This window comes from Dermacentor andersoni, chromosome 1, assembly GCF_023375885.2.
Source record: "Dermacentor andersoni chromosome 1, qqDerAnde1_hic_scaffold, whole genome shotgun sequence".
NCBI classification, from domain to species: Eukaryota; Metazoa; Arthropoda; class Arachnida; order Ixodida; family Ixodidae; genus Dermacentor; species Dermacentor andersoni.
The window spans coordinates 375038733-375061965 of NC_092814.1; the positions used below are offsets into that span (position 1 = coordinate 375038733).

A 23233-nucleotide genomic window follows, 5' to 3' on the forward strand; every position below is an offset into this window, starting at 1 on the left:
TCGCTCATTGTGAACAAGGCACCCGTATTGGGCGCCGAAACGTCAATCCGTGTTTTGAATTTTTTCAGTTGGCGAGTGTACGTTTATTCAGCCATGTTATTTCCTCGCCAGACGAGTTTTCGTCAAACCCTAGACTTCACTGCACTCTACCCTAACACTTTTACATCCTGCACTAAGCTTGGATCGGCAGAAAGTATAAAATAAATTTCATTTCTTGTTTCATCGTTAGGGCTTTTCCAGGTCGACTTTCTGTTGCTACATTTCCTGAAAAAGTGTTCATTTTTCTCAGCGTATTTCTTTCTGCGAATTCGACCAGCATCTTTCCTCTAGCGTTCCTAGTATCGACGCCGTAGTTGCCAATTGCTTGTTCACTAGCTTGCTGTTTCCCCACTTTTTCATTGAAGTCGCCCATTACTACAGTATACTGAGTTTGCACTTTTCTCATCGCTAATTCAAGATCTTCATAAAACTCATCTACTTCCTCATCGTCGTGACTGGATGATGGAGCGTAGGCTTGTACTACCTTTAATCGATACCTGTTATTAAGTTTGATTACGACTACTCCTACCCTCTTATTAATGCTGTAGAATTCGTCAATGTTGTCCGCTATGTCTTTATGGATTATGAATCCTACCCCGTGTTGCTCCTTATCCGGAAGACCTCTGTTGCAGAGGACATGGCCTTTATTTAGCAATGCATAAGCCTCACCAGTTCTCTTCTCCCTAAGGCCGTGAATATCCCAAACAACCTCTGATAGTTGCTCAAAGGGCCCTGCTAAGCTAGCCTCACTCGACACAGTTCGGCTGTTTAAGGTTGACAGGGTCAGTTTTCATTGGTGGCCTGTCCGGACCCAAAGATTCTTCGCACCCTCTGCTGCGTTACAGGCCTGACCGCCGCCTTGGTCAGGTGTTCTGCAGCTGGTAGGGACCAACGGCCGTGGGTTAATCGTAGATATCATCAGGGATGTTGTCGCCGACTACTGCACCAGGGAGGCCAATTCCTGTTCTGGTGAGGGAGTGTCTTTGTTGCACCCCCTAAATGACCTTAAAACAATGCTAGCAGAAAAACTACCCACAAGTTCCTCTTGATAGAGCTTATGACGACGCGTCAAGGATGCAGAGACAGTCGGGAATAGCGAACAACCTACACCAGAATCTGACAGACCGCCAGCCTTTCTAACAAAATATTCTAATGCACTCACAAACTTAAACAACATCCTACGAAAATACCACCCAATATTAACAAGTTACCAGCGCCTCATAAAAGCATTCCCGGATGTACCAAGGATTACCTATCGCCCCAACAGGAACATTAAAGACATGTTACTCTACGCAAAAGTCAGCCAACATCATTCCTTCCTAATAAAAGCATGTCGTCGCCCCAGGTGCAAAACCTGCAGGCACCTTCCTAGTAACAATAAAATTTCGACCAGAGGAAGAGAGGAAGAGAAAGAAGTGCCCAGGGCTCGCTGGTACTCTGGGCATCTCGCTGTGATGAATTTTTTTACGTTTTTGCCATTTTCGTGATAGTCATTTCATCAAGGATGAGCAAGATGACGCTACCACGACCACCTCAACGAGGTCAGTCGTCTGCTTCATCGCTCATTTTCGGACGACATCCCTTTGGAAGCTCGTAATATCTCGATTCCTGGGAGAGTTCAACGCCAGAAGTCATCGACTCTGACAGCGAGTACAGCATAATCATGGACCGCCGTATGAAGAAGATGCGCCGTATGTCGACTGAGGCGACTTCATCGAATCAGAGTGAGCAGCAATCCTTCATGGTTTTTTAGGTGCCGCTCTCGACGTCACACAGCATGAGCTCTCTCAGCAGGCTGTTTCGAACCGAATATTTTGAAAGTGTGGCTCCTGCGCAAATCAACGAGATGAGGATCAACGCCTGCAAAAACATCTTGACAATAGATGTGAAAAATTCCAGAATACTGGAGAAGTTCAAGACCATTTTACACTTAGGCGAAATCCCCGTCGGCTGCTTTATAACTTACGCGAAGGAGACAACTACTGTTGTGAGTTCCGAGGTGGAGCTTGAAATCAAGTGTGCGGCCTTCAAGAGTCTTTTGAGGTCATCGGTGCTCATGCTTGAGATTCACCGCTTGAGACACTCCCGATGTATCAAGCTAATATTTGCTTCTTCGACATTACTAGCGTCTGTCAAAGTGGGCTATATGACACACCGTGTACGACCATTCGCTCCGAGGCCTCTTCAGTGCAGGAAATGTCTAAAGATAGGACACGTGAGTGCTGTTCGTAGAAGTAAAGCCACCTGCTCACGTTGCGGCGGAGAGCATAATACCACTGACTGTGAAGCGTCTTCATTTAAATTTCCGAACCGTACTGTCTCTCACGAAGCGACTTCAAAGGAATGCTCGAAGATGAAACAAGAAGTTCGTATTCGTTAAAAAATGGCAAGAGACGAATCTTCAAGCGAAGAGGCTGCTCAATCTCTCCGCCAAAGTGACCAACGCTAATAAAAGAAGCATCACAAAGCCATTTCAAAAGAAAAACATAGCGGGGCACAAGCGCCACGACCACCTCTGCCTGTGAGTGCATCGAGAACGGTAACGGTGCCTACTGCTCTTTCAAGGTCGATGAGAGCAGGCGGCGAATATTCAGCTCCACCGGCTTAAACAGACACGGAATGGGCTTTGCTGCCCTCTAGGCCCACGACCATGCCAGCGGGCCCTAGTTGTCCTCTGCGCCAAGAAGCCAAGGATGATAGGGCCAATGAAACCGGTGACACTGTGGCCAAGCAAGCAGATGGCCACATTGAGGAAGAAAGCGTTCAGAAAATGTTGAAGCACCTGGTAGAGTCAATGCGCGTGATTCTCGGTGGTCTCCAGAATCTGGCCGCTAAGTGCCCTGCAGGCGCTCGCCATGCTGGGGCCGCTTATCCCAGCTCTTTACTTGCTGTAAAGCTTTTGCTTGGCACTTGTGCTGCTCACGCAGGGGAGGCCTACACACCAGCTTCGTCTTAGCGCCTTTATCTTCAGGTTCACTTGAATTGGTGACTACAGACTTGATACAGAACCCGATAGTGGCTTCATATACGCGATTCCTGAAAGTTTCTCATGAGAATGTTGAACTTGCTTTCACCATTGCGCATCCCTCTTTCTATGTCATCATCATGCCTCATCACACCTTTATGTCCCCGTTCCCCCTCCCCCATTTGCAGAGCAGCAGGCTAGAGCGCGTTAGCTCGGGCCGACCTCTCTGCCTTCTTTCAACTAAGTTTTCTTTCTCCAAAACCACCGAAAATAGTTATATATACGAAGTCAAATCTAGCTTTACTTGTACAAGTTCAGATATGATTTATATGCTTGATTGTTCCTTCTGTAAGAAACAATATATCTGTGAAACGGGACAATCAATGAGCGTCATATTAAACGGACCGCGCGCGGACACATATAAAAACCTTCGGAAAGCCGTCGCCGAGCATTTCATGCAACCAGGTAATAACTTTGATGAACCTAAACTTTACATCTTAGCGTCCAATTTCCGTTCTGAACGAGAAAGAAAATACAGATAATCATACCTTATGCATAAGTTCAAGACATTGCAACCAATATGTATAAAGGTATCAAAGGGAGCTTTAGGATGTATTCGCTATGCTAAATTTCAAGCTATAGGCTTAGTTTGGTTTCTCAGTGGTTTTGTTCCTTTTCTTTCAGTTCTTTTCCTTTATTTAATTTATTTATTCCATTTCAGTATTTAATTATATATATATATATATATATATATTATAGACACTGTTGTGTCTACAATACTATAGACACTATAGTATTCCATTTTAGCGCTTTTTTTTTCACGAGTGCCATTTTCTGCCACTCCTATTATTATCTCTTTCAGAGAGACGATAGCCCACGGACCTCCAGCAAAGCAGTTAATAAAGGGATGCTATGCACGCGCCCGTTGACTCGCCGACACACGGCCGTGTTACCGGCCATGTGCGTAGCACCCCTTTATTTTCAATTCTACACCCTCACCGCTAACACACTTTCGTTCCTTGCCTTACCCAACCGTCTTATCCCCTCTCCCCTTTGGAAGAACCCTACCTACATATACTGTGCCGAGGAAAGCATATGTCGCCTTGAAAATGAATGTCCAGTTGTCGAAACGTTGGTTCGCGCTTTTACCTTCTATAGTTTTGCTCATTGTCTTGAATTTCCATCTGCCAGCTTCCCAGAGTTTCGCTGTCTCTCTGTTGGCCATGTTAATTGCTTTCGATACACTTGGTCGCCTACCACATTACCTTGCTTGTACTCTAATCAAACGGAAAACTGGCCTAGATACTTGATGCAGCCTTGTGCTGAGAACTGAGGCCAATAGTAAATAGCGTTTAGCCAATGTTGCTATATTGAAAGACACCGACCACTTCTTTGTTCATCACCTTGCCCAAAAAAGTGTAGGGGTATGTGATTGATTTGCCCTGTATATGACTCTTTCTCAACCAACCCAGGTATGAAAACATGCGTTATTTTGATATCCGTGACTCGGCACTTATGGCGAATTGCCCAGGTGGCTCAGCGTCAAAAATACCATTACATGCTTTCTTTCAACTTTAGCATAAATTATTCACGCCTGCTCTTTCAAACTCGTGAGTGCAACGTAAGTTTACGAACTCTGCGTCAAATGAACGATTTCTGGATATCAGTGAAGTTTACCCAACATTTAGGCACACAGCTGCGCGAGTGGTAAGGCGTTATTTTGTAGCAAACCCGCACAAAATGGTCCCTGCAGCAATGAGATACGTACCCAGCCATTATTCATCTTATGTTCGGGGGACGCAGTCGTGCAGAGAAACTTGCATTTTTCACCTTCTACTTAATAGGGCCTACCTTATACATAGGTGTAACACCCATCGGCCTCCTAGTAACTGCGGCAAGTGTTGCCGATGGTTTCAGAAAGAGCGTTCACCGCTTTAATCTGAGAAGGGTACCTTTTCTATCACAAGCACCGCAGCATAAATCTATTTATGTGTAGGTAAAACGACGTGCTGCATGGTGTGAATTTCTGATGCAGCAGTGTGCTCATTTGTATGTAAACGTCTATTCCCATGGCAGTTTTTGGCTAAGCAGGACGGACACCCATAATATTATATTCGATGTAATTATTATCGTTATTTCTTGATAAACGACTTACAACCCTCACTGCATTTCACGGCAGCACAAATAAAATGCGGACCCATAATTCGTTCCAATTCATTGTACAGATATTTGCCACTGCGCTGCTCATACCAGCCGGACGCAACGACACACGCCAATCAGAGTGCGCCTGGCGGCTGAGAGCCTGCGAAGCTGTTTTCCCAAAGCGACGCCTTTACCAGAAGGGACGCATAGTGCCTGTCATTGGAGCTGCCGCACATCTTAAACAGATGGAGCAATCAACGAGTGAAAGCAATCTTCAGCGTTAGGCGGCACAGCACACTCTTTAAAAGCGTTGTGCCACCACGGAAGCCTTCATGGTACAAAATGCGGACCGATAATTCGTTCCTCGTCCTTGTACAGGTGAGGAAACGATACAGAAAGTGTTTTCGCTCTAGCAACCACTTCGTGGTTGCGCTGCCATGCCCAAGGCTCTTGTGTTCGCTACTCTGTGACATAGGCTCATACACTGAAAGAATACTACTGATTTCTGGAGACATTGATACGAATCCGGCGCCCCACCTGCCTCAGCGAATCGTTACGGACCTTGAGGAAACCAAAGACTCCAGACTACCTTCATTAGAAGCCAAACTAGAAAGCCTTTCTGTTGTCGACAAAACTAACTGAATGTGTGACTCAGGTAACGCAATTAAGTAGCATCGCTTGAGATATGTATGAGCAATTTATAAAACTATGCACGCAGATCAAATCTAATAGTTTACGGGATTCCCGACGACGCAAAGGAATATTCTGACGCTGTCGATGAACAAGTTAAGGAAAAAATTGTAAATATAGCAAAAAAGCCGAAAGGAAAGATTTGTCTGTAGCGAATGTATGCAAAAATGGCATGCTTATCGACGGAGTAGACGTTGACCAAAGCCATGCCTACCGGGATAATTTTCGCGCACCAGCTAAAGTTCAAGATGGGCAGCGACACTGTGTTATTAGTGATGGTAACGAGGGTGTGGGGAAGGGTAATATTTCAGGCCAATAGAACATCGGATATTGGAGGCAATAACTAATCACCATGGGGAATTGAGGGTAGCGAAGTCAAGTTCCCGTACATAACAGCTTGAGGTAGCAGTCGAAAGTGATCGACGGTGCACAAACGCGGTTGACGTGTGGGCGGAGCGTCAAAGTGCAGAGGCAGTTCGAGCTAGAGAACTTTAACGTCTATTAGGTTACGTCTAGTCGGCAGTGTGGCCAGAGGATTTCGAGGACAGGCCTTTAATGCACCGACTCCTCCTGGCGCTGCATCGCCTAGTTTTCCGAAGGCAGGCGTCTAATCGGCGACGACGGCTAGCGTAATTGTGGCGACGAGATGACAGACGACGAGAGAGCGGTGAACGAGACTGCTAAAGCTAATAGGCCGGTCATAAGCACTCCTCCATTCGGCCAGATTGCGACGACATAGCGGGGGCCTCGGGCCTTGAACATAGGAGACTTGGAGACGGTCAGTTGGGCGTGAGGAAGCGAGGGCACACACAGAGTCCAAGCCAACACTGGACAGCTCCTGACGAGCGATGGCTTGGAGATGTGGCATCATCGGGGACGCAGACTCAACGGCGCGGGAGCACGTGGAAACAGGAAACATGACCTCAGTTTCGCGTCAGATAGTCTTGGTGACATGCTCCGTGGTGAGCGCTACCTGTTGTGCATGTACGTCTTCGCACTGCGATGTTACTGTCGTGTTAGGCTCTCGCATGAACTGGTGAGCGATACATCGCCTTTTGGCGTTCTCAAAACGCTTGCACTCCCGTATGATGGAGTCTACCGTGTTGAAGTCCTTGCAAATGAGCTGATTGAATGCATCGTCTGCTATACCTTTTAAAACATGTCCCACTTTTTCTGACTCCTTCATGTCATCTTCCGCCTGGCGACAAAGGGCCAGAACGTCCTGTACATAAGATAGGACTGCGTAGATGTTTGGGCATCACATCACGCATCCTTCACTTGCAAGCAATCTCAACTTCCGTGTTCAGCTTCATGATTCCCGAACCAGGCGTTTGCTGTTCTTTGTAAGTAAAATATAACATTCGCCAGCATGGCCGTATCGTCCCATCGGTTGTTTTTACTTACACGCTCGTGTAGGGGCAAGCAATCGTCAGTATCAACGTCATCGGTTACGAATGCCGTGTACGAAAGAACAAATAACATTCGCCAGTGCAAATGCTCGCAACATGTTGAACAAACTTGACTCAATTGAACGCCTGCTGTTTGACACGGAACCAGATTTTTTAGGAGTAACCGAAACATGGCTATCAAACGATATTACGGACGCAGGAGATAACTCATCCGAATTACGCTGTTGTGCGCAAAGACACACAAACAGGGGTGGTGGCGTCGGCTTCTACAATAATAAAAAATTACATTTCGCTATGCTACCAGATGTGACCAATGTAAAAGCAATATTTTGCAAACTGTTCCATGGGTCATACGGAGTCGTAATGGGGTGCGTGTACCCCAGTCCTAGCAGTCTCCCCGAAACAATGGTGTCCCTGCACTTATAATTAGAACGCCATGCTCAAAGGACTACAGTAATCTTGATGGGTTATTTCAACCTGCCCGACATTGACTGGCAAACTCTGAGTCATCACTCGGAATGCGCAGATATACTTACTGGTATCATGTCAGTTTAACCTCAGCCAGATAGCAACAAGCGCCACACGTCTTCAAGAAATAAGTTCGAATATTCTTGACCTGTTTCTTAGTGAGAACTTCTTGGCCGATAAGGCAACAATATAGTAGAAAACATCTCAGACCATAAATTGATCATTGGCTCTATTCCCGTTAATAAAAAAACTTTACCTTCCCAACCACGTGTTACCCTCCGAGACTATAACAGAGCTAACGATACAAGTATCATCGACCATCGCTTTTTCCAACTTTCGTCATTTACTGAACTTGCATCTGACGATACAGTTGGTGTCGAAAGGTTGTGGCTAAGGCTTAAATCGGTCGTTTCGCACTGCATCACGTAGTACGTGCCAACAAAAACTATAAATTAAGGAAACACAACCAGTGGATAACGAGGGATGTTATTCGTGCCAAACGGAAAATCAAGAGGCTCAGAAAATCCTTGAAAATAGAATGTATCCTTACAACAAGCCAAGTACTCAACGTTGCCATTAGTAGTATGAAGCTAAAAATGAAAAAAAAGCGAAACATAATTACTTCGCCAACACGCTCGGTAGTTTTCTTAGAACAGCCCGTGAAAATTCTGGATACATCTAAGCAAGAAATAACAACTCGAGAGCCAGACGTTCGAAGAGGAAAGCTTAGAAACAGCAAATAGTATGAACAATTATTTCTTCTCTGTATTTACGCATGACGACGGCAACGTGCCATGCGTTGAATCTAGTTTGCGATTCCACTTACTTCAGCCAACTGTAAGGAGAACAAGGTGTATTCAACTTGATCATAAATCTAGATACAAAAAAAAAATGCCGAGACCAGATGGCATACCAAAGATATGCTGAAATAGTTTCAAAGTTGTTGTGCATAATTTTTAACTCTTCGTTATCGACAAGTGCACTTCCAAAAGAATGGAGTAGGCAAAATAATTCCAATGCACAAATAAGGTGCAAAAACAGATCCCTCCAATTACAGGCCCATATCATTGACTTGTACTGTTTGTAAGCAACTTCAGCATATTATACTCGAGCAAATAGTAGATGGCCTAGAAGAAGGTTTATTGTCACCTTGTCAACATGGCTTCCGCCGCGGTCTTTGTCGTAACTCAGTTAATGGAACTGGTACACGATTTGGCCTTTAGCGTAGAAAAAAAAATAGATCTAATCTTTCCAAACTTTTCCAAGGCATCTATCGCACAAAACACTAACAATAAACTTAAACTAACTAAATTTAGGAGAAGGGTCTGTAGTAAATTGGATCAATGATTACCTCACCGACCCCACCCAATTGGTAGAAATGAACAAACTAGCCTCAAATACAACTAACGTTATTTCAGGCGTGCCTCAAGGTAGTGTTTTGACAGCTGTTTTATTTATAATTTTCATGAATTCCCTGCCTACCAAAATTGACGTAAAGATACGGCTATTCGCAGATAACTGTATTTTATATTGCGAAATTATTTCAGAAGCAGACCACATCATACTACACAGCGCCTTAGACGCTGTAGGCTAGTGGTGCACTGATTTGCAAATGAATCTAAGTATATACAAAAGCGCTCTCCATCAGATAGGAAAAAAGAAAACAAGGTTCTGCATTGCCTCCAGTAGAACACTATAAGTATCTGGGACTGACCATACAGCATGACCATCAATTGAGCCTTCACATAGAGCAGGTAACCTCAAGCTCTTTCAGACGCCTTATGTATATACGACGCCGGCTCCGCTCGGCTCCTCCTTACAATAAACTATTAGCCTACACTACCTATGAAACCAGTTAGCAATTCAACTTACTTCAGCCAACTGTAAGGAGAACAAGGTGTATTCAACTTTATCATAAATCTAGATAGAAAAAAGTGCGAGACCAGATGGCATACCGAATAATTTCCTCCAAAGATATGCTCAAATAGTTTCAAAATCTTTGGGCATAATTTTAACTCTTCTTTATCGACAGGTGCACTTCCTAAAGAATGGAGTAAGGCAAAAATAACTCCAATACACAAATAAGGTACAAAAACGTTGCAAAGGCTAGACCAGTCATACTTAAATTGCTGAAGCTTCGAGATAAAAGTAATATACTTAGAAACTGCTGACGACATTTACTTTTGAATACGGCAAGAATGTGCGGTTCCAGTATACTAAACAAGATAATGACACACTAGAAAGAACACTAAGAAAGGTGGTTAGAGTTATCTATAATAAATACAGACAATCCGATTCCCCATCACAGCTCTTAAAAACTGCCTGAATATGGCCACTCAAATACCGAGCTAAATTAGCTAGAATGAAAGTTCTTACGAAATAATCCACCTCCAGTAAATGATTAACCCGTCCAAGTATGTACCGAAATCTGCAGCACGGAAAACTAGACAAAACCATGACCAAAAGCTATCAGAACATTCGTTTCACACTGAATGTTTTCGAAACTTTTTTTCCTCTTGCTACTAAGCTTGGACCTTTCTGTTACTAAACTTACAACTTTGAATTAATAGTGAAAGTGGTGCGGTATTGCATAGAAAATGAATTTTGTATGTGTTAAATTTTGTTCAAGCTGCCTTAGAAATCTTACCATTCGTTTTCATTTATTGGACATGCTTCGTTTCTCTTGTGCTATTCATACTATATATAGCTGTTCTTATATTGGGTGTGAGGAGTTACGAAGTCAACATCTGTCCGAAGCGCCTCCCTTGCGTAGTATGAGGGGTCACGCGGTGCGCTCCTCATAAGTTTCGCTTACGGCGCTCAATAAGAACTCCACGCGGCAGCCTTGTGGACATTTATGTAGGTGCTGTCAAAACAAAGGAAGTTTTCGACTGTCACTATAATAATCATGTGCAAACTGAGAGCACATAATCATTTACTGGCGCTATCACTTTACCGAATACGTACAGTGAACGCCACAGGGCGCGGTGGCCGCGATGGAAACTCCCGAACCGGCTTCTTGCGTGAAATGTAGCCAAGCGCTGAGAGTAAACAATGTGAAACATGTTCTTATAGTCGCCTGTCTGTATAACCAAATGGGGCATAAGAGAATGAAGCCTCAATGCAGCGATCGCACGGGTTTGCAGCTACCGACTGCGCCTCTGCATGCATGTCCACGCACAGTGCTTTGCTTTCGCTGTGAGCGCGTTTTTGCTCCGTGCCGTGAGCTTGAGGCCGCAGCATATGAGCATTTGACAGCACACTAGCAACCATTGGTGCGTGGACGCTATCAGAACTGCTCAAAAATAATTTATTTATAGAAACTTCGATGCCTACGGCGACATGTGATGTGCCACCGCGACGATTCCATCTTTTTCTGTCTTCTAAATTCTTGGACATTCAATATTATTTCTCAAATTGCGTCGCACTGTATGTTTATCGGCCGTCTCAGCCTGCGATTTCCCTCTGCCTTATTTTCGTAATCCAGTGCATTAATTCATAACACAAACATGACCATATGTCATGCTTTTTTTATAGTGCGTCTTACCGCTCCCTTTCCGTTCCAGTGAACTTGCCAGTATCTAGCATCAACAAGTTCATAGACCAAACCGTCATGACATTAGCCCGGCAGCCAGGCACGGGCGAGCGTCACAGTGCGCGTTTTCTGCTACTCACCGAACATCGCGCAGTACCGGCGCCGTAGAAGAAATATTCCTCACGTCTGTGCTCGCTGCATACCCGAGTTGTAGCCGATGGCTGTCCGCCGGTTATAAGTTTCGCCAGCCAAGCTTCATGCAGCTACTTGCCCTGCGGCTACGTGTGAATAAGGCTCACACCGGGCTTCGTTGCATACGTCCGGCACTGCGGCACCGACCAGTAGCCTACCATGCTGCACGCTTCCAAAGGCAGCCACTACCTATTATAGTACTTTCAAATGCTGTCAAGCCGACACCCAAAGCAGTAAAGCCTCACTACTTAATTAGAACCGCGGCGTAGGTGGGACTTTAAACTTTCGTTTTCAGCTCGCTTGGGTGCTTCCAAAGCAGCCCACGCGGCCGCTGTGTCCACGTGATCCCTCATGCCACGTCACGTCGACTGTGGCGCCAGCTTTTCCAGTGGTGGAGCTCACCCCCAATACTATTCTTGTACATGCCCCTCCTGTTATGCCCCTGTATTGGATTGACAGTATGTGAAATAAATAAATGCAAGGATAACTTGAATTCGCGGATATACAGCCCAGCACAGCTGTAGAAAAACTTCGATCATGCAAGCCACTGTCGAATTCTTTGGCAGAGTGGTGAACATTAAGGTGAGAACTGTTTGCAAGTAGTGTGAAAGGCTCGGTGGCGGCAAGTAAATACTCCTGCTGTAGCAAAACGTTCTCCGGAGACATAAACATCCCAACAATAGCACCGAGTTTGTTTGCACCTATCATTCGCACGTACACAGGCGCAATACCTCACAGTTCACGCATTGACTTCTTAGAAGTTGCGGTTGTCTAACCACAACGTTATCGGCGAGTCGAAGCGAGCTAAATAAAGTGTCACCATAGAATCCCCACACTCGGTAGCCTCTGATGGGAGAGGGTAAGGAACAGCGAGTTCCCGTCAGAATCTGTATTATGCTGGTCTGTGTTTCTAGCGATCATTTATACTGACTCATCACTACTTTTATTTCACTGGCTCACCATAACAGCCATGTAGGCATTTGTGCAAAGCATGGGTGGCCCAATAGTGCATCGTTTGTATAGCCAGGCCAGCCTCCAAGCATACCTTGTAGGTACCTCAGAATATAATTCCAAATACTTCCTCAATATTTTCGGCTAAATACACGTAGGCGGACCCTGAAAGGCAAGGCAGTAACTTCAGAGGTAGCACGTTACAGAACATTTGTGCAACGTCCCGCACGTAAATTACCGGACGCAAGAAAAGAATAAACCTAGCATACTGTCTGTATAAGACTCAAGGTAATGAACATTGTGAGCCAAGACAGGGCGCCCTTTTAATAGCCAATAATAAAAAACAAAACTGACATTTTTAGTTTCCTGATCTCCTTACAAAGCTACCTTGAAAAACAGCTTAGTGCGGCGAAACGCGCACGTAGTTGCAGGCAGGTAGTGCGTCGAGCGTAGAGCAACGAAACGAATATGCTCAGTGCGAGTAAATTACGCTGACCTTCATTCCCAATGTATTTTGAGCAGCCAGAAAACACAAATTATGCGTGCTTGTGCATATCCGGTTGAACTCGGGAAGCAAGCTCCGTGCTACGACACACTTAATTTAAACCTTTTCGCAGAGCTTAGTTAGACGCACCCTGAACACTTATATTCGAAACGGTCGATGACTGAATCGAATGTAATTAAGTACAGCAAAGAAATAGTCGCCTACTACACAGTGATAATTATGTCAACGCTAATTCACTGAAGTTACGTAGCGTCGTTGAGCAGCTGGCCATTTGTGATTACCTATGGCTCATTTTCCTTTTCTGCGTTTTATTTCTCGCGGCACGGCAGCGGACTAAGGCGAAACATTGGAGCTGATAAAACAGCGGCTTCGTATCGTTCAATATGAGAGCAATGGATGATGGTTCGCGCAATTCTTTAACTGCTGAACAGAACACAAGCGACTGCTACTACAGCTTACTATGTAAGACGGGCCTTATTATATGTTTTCTTTTATTATGTATTCGTCTATATGCCGATCAATACGTCCTTCAGTAAACACCAGCTAGTCCGAGAACAACTTCCCTGAACCCGAATCGCTCGTAATCAACTATCCCGTGTATTTTGGTTGCCATCTTAATCGCCTCCTTCCATGTAACGTGATTTGACCCAGGACAATTTTACTTGCCACAATCACCCGGCGTCTTCCTAGGGGAAAGCACCAGCGCGCCTGTGGCGATGCTTGGCACGCTCGGCTTTTGTTATTTATAGTTTATTTTTTGATAAACTACTACTCCAGTCATGTATAGATCAAAATAGAGTCCGTCTTCATTGACCTATATCACTAAGCCACATTGTAGCAGTTTGACCCTCGAGTGATGATGATTATTACGTCAGGACCAACAAAGGCCGAAAAGAAAGTATCCCACCAATGCTTAAGCTGAGAGCAAGTTGGCCGAGGACAAAGCAACGATTCTATTTCAATGCTATTCCTTTCTTTAGTTCGTCCATTGTCCGTTCAGGCTACGCTATAGCTGTTATCGGCCGGCAGCGAACGGTAGACGATAAGAGAGGAATGAAACGAACCGAAAGAAATGCCTTCATTAGGCCGGCTGAGTCTCGCTAATGCGTGGCCGTGTAACGTTGACTTAAGGCAAGCGCAATGTAGACATGGGCTTCTCATTACCTCATTACTTTCACGAATGAGGTGAGTCGATGTAGGCACAATCTGGCTGTATACATGAGTCTCGAGCTGGCCCATCCCGAAAATACTGAGTGGTATCCTCAAGCTCTACCAGCTGTGCAACATCATCTATTGTTGACGAGTGCCTTGATAGGTCGACAATCTTCTTCAAGCTTTGACGTAGAACACATGCTCGAAACTGTTCTCGTTGGTAGGCATCGCTGATAATGATGTGCCTATTTGGAAAAAGTGTAGATCGGTCGTTTGCTGTAGTCTTCGTAGAATACAGGACACGGTTTTCACCGAATGAATTAACCTGCACGTAAAAAAACGAGACACAGAATTATTTTATTGTTCTGAATTAACATGCTCGACATGTGTGGACCTGCGCTAAAAAATAAATAATTCTCACATCATTGCAAAATACATTATCGCAAGGCCGCTGGGCAGTCCGGCGCCCATTGTAGCGCCGAACTGCTCACGACACACCATAATTGGAAGTTCGCCTCACTCTCCTTCCCGCACCAAATTCAAGCAAAGTTTAACCAGACAGAACCCCTGAATTAAAAAAAGGACATACAATCCTGGAAATACTCTCCACTCGGCGGCGTTTGACAGTGAAGGCAGTGATGTACAAACTGCAGTCTTACAACAGCAGCATATTCCCCTAAGGAAGTCCAAGTCATACTATCACTATCGTTCTCCGTGCCCTCCATCACACCTTTAAAAATCGAACCAACACATTGAAAGTGTAGTAGTGAAATAATATGGGCTTGAACTAGTTTATACGTTCGCCTTTACTAGGTGGCAATGAATAGATTACATGGAATAGATGCGTACGTATGTGACCGTAAAGCTTTAAAGCTTTATTGCAGGCACATTTATGACGTAGTAAACTTGAGACATGCATTAACATTATACAATATCCTTTCGTGTTTGGTGAATTTCCGCCTAGTTTCTCTAGCGTTCAAGTTTCTAGCGCTCGAGTACCACGCAAAGCTTGGTACACGAACGTTTTTGTTTTGTGCCCCCATCGGAACGTGGCCTGCGCAGCCGCGATCACACCCGCAACCTCGATCTCTGCAGTGTAACGCGATAGCCACTGAGCTACTGCGGCTGGTCGGCCAGAAAAGATCAAGGATATTAGATCAAGGCACGGTTTGTCTTGTCATATGAACTAACCTTTATTAAAGGGCTGTTTATAGTCCGACGTAACGCGCGCGCGCGCGCGCACGCTACGTCACGTCGGCGAAAACGACCCCTCTATAGTCGGGCGCACCGGCGCAGCCGACGTAACCGGCGGCTTCCGACGCGCCCCGACGGGCCCGGCGCTGATATGGCTCCTGAGCCATTTGCGCGTCGGAGTCGGCGGCACACTCGCACCACAATGCATTGCGCGCAAAGAAAATTGCCGCTGCCAGTGACAGCAGCACTACGAGTAGCGCGAGCGGTGCAAACGTGATGTCTGACCCCAACAACGTTGTCGAGCGGTTGCTCGAAGCAATTAAACAGCACCCTTGCGTTTATGACACCAAGCGACTAGATTTCCGCGACCAGCAGCGCAAGCTAAACGCTTGGGAGGAGATCAGGAAGAGCAGCGGTCTCGCCTCAGGTGAGCTGTTTACCACTGCTTGTGTTCGCCTTTGCATGTTTGGCGCCCAAAGCGAGTTTGTGTCTTGCGGCATGCACCGTCATGTTTGATTTTTTGTGTCCTACATTTCGGTTTGTAGTGGAAGAATGCCACAAGCTGTGGAAGCGGTTAAGGGACCGGTTCACCCGCGAGCTCAAAGTCATCGAGCTCGCGACGAGGAGCGGCAGCGGATACGTGCCGAGGCAAACGTGGGAGTTCGCCGCTGCCATGGAATTCTACAAGACGTGTGGTCGTCCGAGAAAGTGAGTTGTTTTGTCTCCATTGTTGGATGTGCCAGCTACGTGGAGTTACCAGCGCGTGCGTGCGTGTTGCGTGCGTGTGTGCTTGTTGCGTGCGCGCGCGCGCGCGCGTGTGTGTGTGTCGAGCGGCACGAAGCGGCTGAAAGTTCTATTTTCACGAGCTTACTGCCGAGAAGCATACATTTCATGGGTCCCGTGCTCTTCACGCGCGCCGCGCATTATCTGGCGCTGCTTATTATATTCAGACAGTGTGGCGCCTCCATACCGAGCACGAGGCCTTCGCCTGCACTTTGTTTGGATCCTTGCAATGGCATGCACTGCTGCGCTTTATTACAGTTAGCATTAGGAAAAAGGTGTCGACATTGCTCGCTTTTTTTGCAAATTTCATAGCTTTTATGCAGCTGGTAATTGGGGAGACCAAATATATAGTATAATCGGATTAAACTTAAAAGCTCTTTATCTAGTACGTACTGCAAAAGTTATACCAACAATGTGATAGAACGAACTTGGACTATCAGACATCTGATGCGTGAATTCTGCATATTTTGATGCTTAGACAATTGTGTTGTTGCGTGTGATTTTCTGGGTGGATTTTTGGATCATTTGGGGAGGTGGCCAGTGCTTCTGGAGGATGTAGGCTTTACTCACCGGGGCATCACGCAGGCAGAACCAATATTTTCGCTTTGTGACACGGGTAGTGATGTGGAGGATCGGCTAGTTGGTTCAGCATTCTGTGGATTTGAACAGCTCTACTCACGGGGAAGGAGACAAAGACAAAGCAAAATGCATGCACGCTATCAGTTGAATTTGACACAGTGAGCGTCTGCGTGTTTGTCTCACGTTCGTCTTCGTCCCTTTGTGTAGCGCTGTTCCATTTGACAAAAAGACACTGGCAATTTTTTGCAGTACAATAAAAGAAGTGAAAAAGAAGACAAAGCGCAACTTAATTCAATCGACCGTTTCTTTTTAGAACAACCTGCAACGTGGGCTCAGGGGGCCTATCAGGAGATGAAGATAGTGCCTCCACTGCCGAGGCAATTTTCAACACGATGCAGGGTGAAACGACAACGCCACCACCCGCCAGCAGCAACGACATTACACCGGAAGCCCCAGCAGAAAGTCATTGGGAAGCTGCTTGCCAGGGAGATCGCACGGTGGGAGAGCCACCCTCAAAACGATCTAGAAAGTCGCAAAGTGGTGATTACATTGAGCAGCAGCTCCTTTCCCAACTTGAAAAAAGGCCAACTGAAAATGAGGCATTTGCACAGTCTGTAGCCATGAGCCTTGATAGAATGCCAAGGGCAGTTGCTTCTAGGTGCAAGGCAAGAATAATGGGGCTCATCGCCGAATTTGATGAGCTTTAGTTTTAAACATGCCTTCTTGTGCTGCTGGTAACAGCAACAAGGTCACCTCCACTCTTCGTTTCTTTTCGTAACCTGGAAGGTATTGGTTAAGGAACATCACAAGGGACAAGAGAAAATGTCTGAAACATTAAGAGCCACACGAGCCCATGTGTGTCTTTCCATGTTTCAGTTCTTTTGTGTTGTTATTATCGACAATCCTCTACCATTACCCTCCAGGCTACGAACGAGAACAAAGAGTGCAGATGTATTTATTGCCCTTCTCCACATAGAAGCAACTAGCCCTGTCAAATGGCTCTTGCAGATCTCCGCAAGAGCCATTTGCTTTTGTGAAACTTCGCGTGTTCATTTTTCGCACTTACAGCAATGTTTTTTTATGATCTGGAGGGCATTGCCAGTTCATATTTTTGCATTTCCTGCCAATCAGTGCAGTTTCCTAATACCATTGCTATCTTGTTCTTTTCACCTTGCCTGTTCTTTTAGCCGCATTGCGAGAAGTTTTTAACTGCAAGTATTGATGTGGTTAGTAGTGTTACCTGCTACTTCAATGCTGCAGACTTTTGTTCGTTGTACAGGCTGTCTGTGATGCCTTGGGAATGACATTTGTATTCCTTAAGGAGAAAACACAAGGGAGAAAGAATGCAATGCCGAAGTTACGGCCATGTATTTATTCAGGGAGCACACATTCATTCACATATCAAACATCTTGTGCGATATAGTCCGCATCCTGCATGTGTTCAAATGAAACATTAAATAGGAAAGCAAGTCTTAAAAGAGGTCGCGACAAAATTTTTCTTTATGTATTTCTGCTTTATAATTATGCGTAGAATATTAGTGAACATGGACCGTCTCATAATAGCCTGTGGTCAGTAAATTTACAACTGAATTTCTTCTCCCATGCGGTGTCAGTGCCACATTGCCGAACGGTCTTTCTGAAGTCACAAGCGAGTATGAGATCATGTGAGGCGCACAAAAAAGGGCAATAGCTGTCCAGTCGCTGTCATTTCGACTTCTGGAAAAGTAATGCAAGCGTTGGCATGAATGAAAACTACAATGCAGCGATTATATTTAAGTTTTGTACGTATACTGTGATCACATGCTCACTTTGGACATTACAACCAACGTTTAGCAACCTGAACTGTATAGAAGAAATACTAAATTATTTACTGACCCGAGGCAAATTTCACGTGGTGATCCATGTTCACGAAGGTCTTACACATGATTATAAAGCTGAAATGTAATGAGAAAAATTTTGTGTCAATCCTTTTATTATGGCGTACAAAACAAATGCACACGTTCACGTGATATGCTTTTACAGAAAGCAGATGTGCAATGACCTAGCACGAAGGAACATAAGTGTTGCAAGAATGCACAGCCTTTGTCAAAATTTTAGTGCCTAAAGGGTTTGCTTGTAAGCCGTGTGGTGGGACCGCTGCAGCAATCGTGTAAGACTTACGCAGTGGAGCTGGCAAGACTAAATATCTTCACGAGATTTGGAATGCTGGGGATACGTGAGTCACACAGTGTGCCACAGAAGGAAACCCCCGGGCTATAAACTTTTAACGAAGGATGTATGTGTGATATGTTGCTAGTGCAATACAGTTGAATCTCTTGAACTCGGTGATCACCAGATTGTTAATAAACATTCATATTTGACCTGACTTGTGATATTTTTCCTACTTTGAAGGGAAAAGAAATAAGCTTACGGACAGATTGTCAGCAAGTTCATACCATGCATTAGCAGCGCCTGGCCATCCTCAGCTGCCATGGCAAGGAACCTGATGGCGACATGAAGTAATCTGCCAAGGTGTCCCGGATTTGCATGGCGTCTGCAGCAGAGCGGCTGCCATTGCCAGCACTCTGATGGCTTACGTGCGCTATGGCCTGCCTCCAGCCGCCTTCTTGGATTTTGTCACCACTGACCCTGTCACCATAATCACTTGGGCAGTAGGCATTGTCAGACAGAAGAAAGTTGTGCAGGCAAACCGCCGCCTTAACCATGTCTGTGAGCAACGCTACGTCACCGCTGACAGTTCCGAGGAAGCAGCGCCATCGAGACACTAAAATTCCAAATGCGTTTTCGACGCACCGGCGTGCACGCGACAACCTATAATTAAATACTTTTTTCGTTTCACTCAACTGTCTGCCGGGGTAGGGGCGCATTAAGTAGGGCCTCAGTGGAAATGCTGCGTCTCCAACGATGCAGAGCGGCAGGCCATTGTGACCCGAAGGCAAGTCAAGTGTGTTATTTTCAAAACTCGTTCTGATAGCACTTTTACTGAAAAAAGAGCCATCAGACATTCGGCCCTGGGCACCAATATCAACCAATGTGAAGCGATAATTTGCGTCTGCAAGAGCCAGCATGATCAATGAATAAAAACCCTTATAATTGTAAAACTCCGAACCACTGCCATTAGGACAAGTAATAGCAAAATGTTTGCCGTCTATACACCCCACAACATTCCGAAAGTTCCACTTGGAATCGAAGTTCCTTCTAATGGCCTCCCATTCATCTTTGCTTGGCTGTGCGAGTACAACTGGGGAAAGACAGTCCCAAATAGCAGGTAGGGTTTCTTTCAGAATCCCGGACACTGTGGACGCATGCATGCGGTAACTGAAAGCAATGTCCAACATGCAGCCGCCGGTTGTCAGGAATCTGTGAAGGATAGAAAAGGCTAAATTGAAGTTACAATTAATGATGTGATTTGGGCAAGTTGGAAGTGATTCATGTTTGTAACATCGTGGGAAAAAAGCATGACGGACGAAGAATACACAAGTGCAGACTCGCAACAGTCATATTTATTCAGAGAAATATTACTGAAATATTTTGCTGTTATAATGGAACACTGCTGTTCATTTGAAGAAACAAAACTCTTGAGACTGGTAGCACGATTGCAAAATGCATTTCAGTTGACATAGTTTGTTAATATACAATCGGGCCGACTCAGCAATTCAATAAGGTTCAACTGTGGAATCATTTTCAGACGAACTTTTTCAAGGCAGGACTTGAGCGAAACGTGCAACATGCAGGTGGTACGAAAAAAAAGTACCAACTATGGAAGTCAACTAAAGAACGGACAACTGGGCTAACCGGTCAGAGTTCGTTTAGAAAGATCAGTGCTACAAGTGAACAAACGACGCATAGTCGTTTTCCCAGCTTATGTACTGGATAAGGAAAGAACATTCGAAAAAAAATCCTAATCCTTAACTTTGCCTTCGCCTTGGTTAAAAGTCAAGACAATACACCGCGGTGACCTCGTAGGCCGAGCGTCATGCCATATAAGACGTTCACCGGTCAGTACTGTGAGTGAACGAAAATAAAAGCCAGAGTACTTGCCGTATTGCGACTGCTAGCCTTTCTGCTGGTACCGATTGGGTTCCTGTGGTTTGGCGGATGGATGAGGCGGTCGTACATAAGGCTCAAAAGTCTGTCAAAAGAGGCCTTGGTCATCCTGTGGGGAAAATGATTTGAAGTTAAGATTTCTTTTAAACAACGCTAAGCATGTTCAGAAGAGTACCCGATCTCATTAGAACAGGTTGCCATGGTCAGAAGAGTACCCGATCTCATTAGAACAGGTTGCAGTACAGCAAAATTGAACAAATAGACAACAAAACAACACGACAGAGTGTGAACACATTCGGTGATGCAAAACATCATACGCACAGTCATTCTTTCTCTTCGTGCATTTTGTCAAAATTCTCGTGCGCGAACTACTGGGCTAATCGGGCGCTAACACTGCTCACATTTAAGGTAGCATATTATGGTCTGTGTTCTTTGAGATGTAATTCCACATCGGTACTTGCCTATGTTTTCTGTTTACTTAATTAAAGAGAGACAGTAAACTTTATTGCTCTGATAAAAGAGGTTGGTGGAGTTTTTAGTTCTGTAACCCTGTGGCCAGAGCTTTCAGCTGGGCCTGGTTGACGAACTTTCGGTGAAATCCAAGTGCAAGCTTGACAACGACGCGTCCCAGAAAACTGCTCTCGGCTGCTAATACAGTACTTAAAGACGCGAGCAAAGCAGATGGCCTCAGAAGGCTCCCCCCCCCCCCCCCCTGCCGAGCGAAGAAGCAACCGACAGCCCAGCTCGGTGGGCGTGTGAGTTTTGCGTTTTTTATTACGGTTACTGCAGCAAGTTAAGGGTGTTTTAGTTAGGGAAGCGGTGGCTCTTCCTTCTGACCGGAATCTTCAGGAAACCGAACAACTTGCCCACCCACCGAGCTAAGCTGTCGCTTGCCTTCACAGCCGGCAAATGGCGCAGCCCGTCATTTCAGCTGCTCAGCCGGAGTTTTTGATATACTTGCTGGGAACCCCAGTTTATGGTTAATTACACAACATCCTGGCGAGTTCCGATGGCGAACGACATCTGAAAGAATGTAGACAATAGTAAGCTACTTTATGAGCGCTGTTGGCTCTCCAATAGGCCGGTAGTTAGCGCAGATGAATTTTTTATTGCTTGAAGTCCGGCACCCAATTAAGGTAATCTCTAACAATGAAAAGAGCGGCTCACATACTTCACAGCGAGCTAAAGGGGAAGGCGCAATCTCAACAACAATAAAACACACCCTTTGTGCGAAGTGCCGTTACCTGAAATACTTGAGATGGTACTCCGGGTCCTTCTGCCGCAGCTCTTGCACTAGCTGGTGGTACTCGCCGGTGGTTCTCCGTTCCGCGAAAATTTCACGAGCGTACATGGAGCGCCTGCGCTTCCGTCGGAGGCGGTGCACTAATAACGCAAGGACAAGTTTCTGTCGCGCGGAATACGTCCAAGCCATGTTTCGTTCGACAGGCGCGAAACTAATCAGACTGCGAAGAAAAAGGCGCCAAATCCGCAGACGGCTTTTGCGGACGGCGCGCGACTTGGCGATGGTTCTGCGCATGCTCCGAAGATAGCAGCCAATGGCGTGCGCGTTGAAGTATAGAGGGATGTCATCTCGGCTGGCGCAGCGCAACCGACGTAGCGTGACTGACCGCGAACGACGCTCGCCCGCGCGCTGATAACGTCGGACTATAAACGAGCCTTAAAGGGCCGTTTATAGTCCGACGTAACGTCCGCGCGCGCGCGCGCGCGCGCACGCTACGTCACGTCGGCGAAAACGACCCCTCTATAGTCGGGCGCACAGGCGCAGCCAACGTAACCAGCGGCTTCCGACGCGCCCCGACGGGCCCGGCGCCGATATGGCTCCGGAGCCATTCGCGCGTCGAAGTCGGCGGAACACTGGCACCACAATGCATTGCGCGCGAAGAAAAAGGCGCCAACACAACTCCGCAGACGGCTTTTGCGGACGGCGCGCGACTTGGCGAACCTTCTGCGCATGCTCCGAAGATAGCAGCCTACGGCGCGCGCGTTGAAGTATAGATGATGATGATGAAAAACGTTTATTTTCTCTATTTTGCAGTGATTTTTGCGGCTTCAGATGGAGTCTTCCATCTTCTCTCCAGGGTCGGTTCCCCTAGTCCAGGGCTCCGCTGAGGGTAGCTGCCCTGCGTGCACGCCTTACTAGTCCTTGTTGGACTTTCAGGATGTCGCTGGATAGCATCCTCTCCCACTGTTCCGCACTCGGGTTTTTTATTATGGCTAGCCCATCTATTTTCTGGCAAGCCCATGTGGTATGGTATAGGGTTGGTTTGTCTCCACACCATGGGCACTTGCTCTCGTACTGCGTGGGGTAGATCTTACTTAGCATGTTTAGGCACGGGAATGTTCCCGTTTGTAGCTGCCGCCATGCTACGGCGTCTTCTCTATTTAGTTGTTTGTGAGGGGGCGGGTATTTTCGTCTGATGCCTCTGTAGTAGTTTAATATCTCTGAATAGCTTTGGGCTACCGGCTCGGGTTCCTCAGCGGGGTCGGGATTGTTGGATGCTCGGTTTGTTGCGTGCCCTCGAGCTATCCTATCCGCCTCCTGATTTCCCGTAATGTCGGTA

The 23233-nt window shown here is 46.0% G+C and overlaps 1 pseudogene; it reads right to left on the reverse strand.

Annotated features, from left to right (window-relative positions):
* Window positions 1-17942: 17942 nt before the first annotated feature.
* LOC129381776 (uncharacterized) lies at window positions 17943-22114 on the reverse strand (annotated as a pseudogene).
* Between the last annotated feature and the right edge of the window lie 1119 nt (window positions 22115-23233).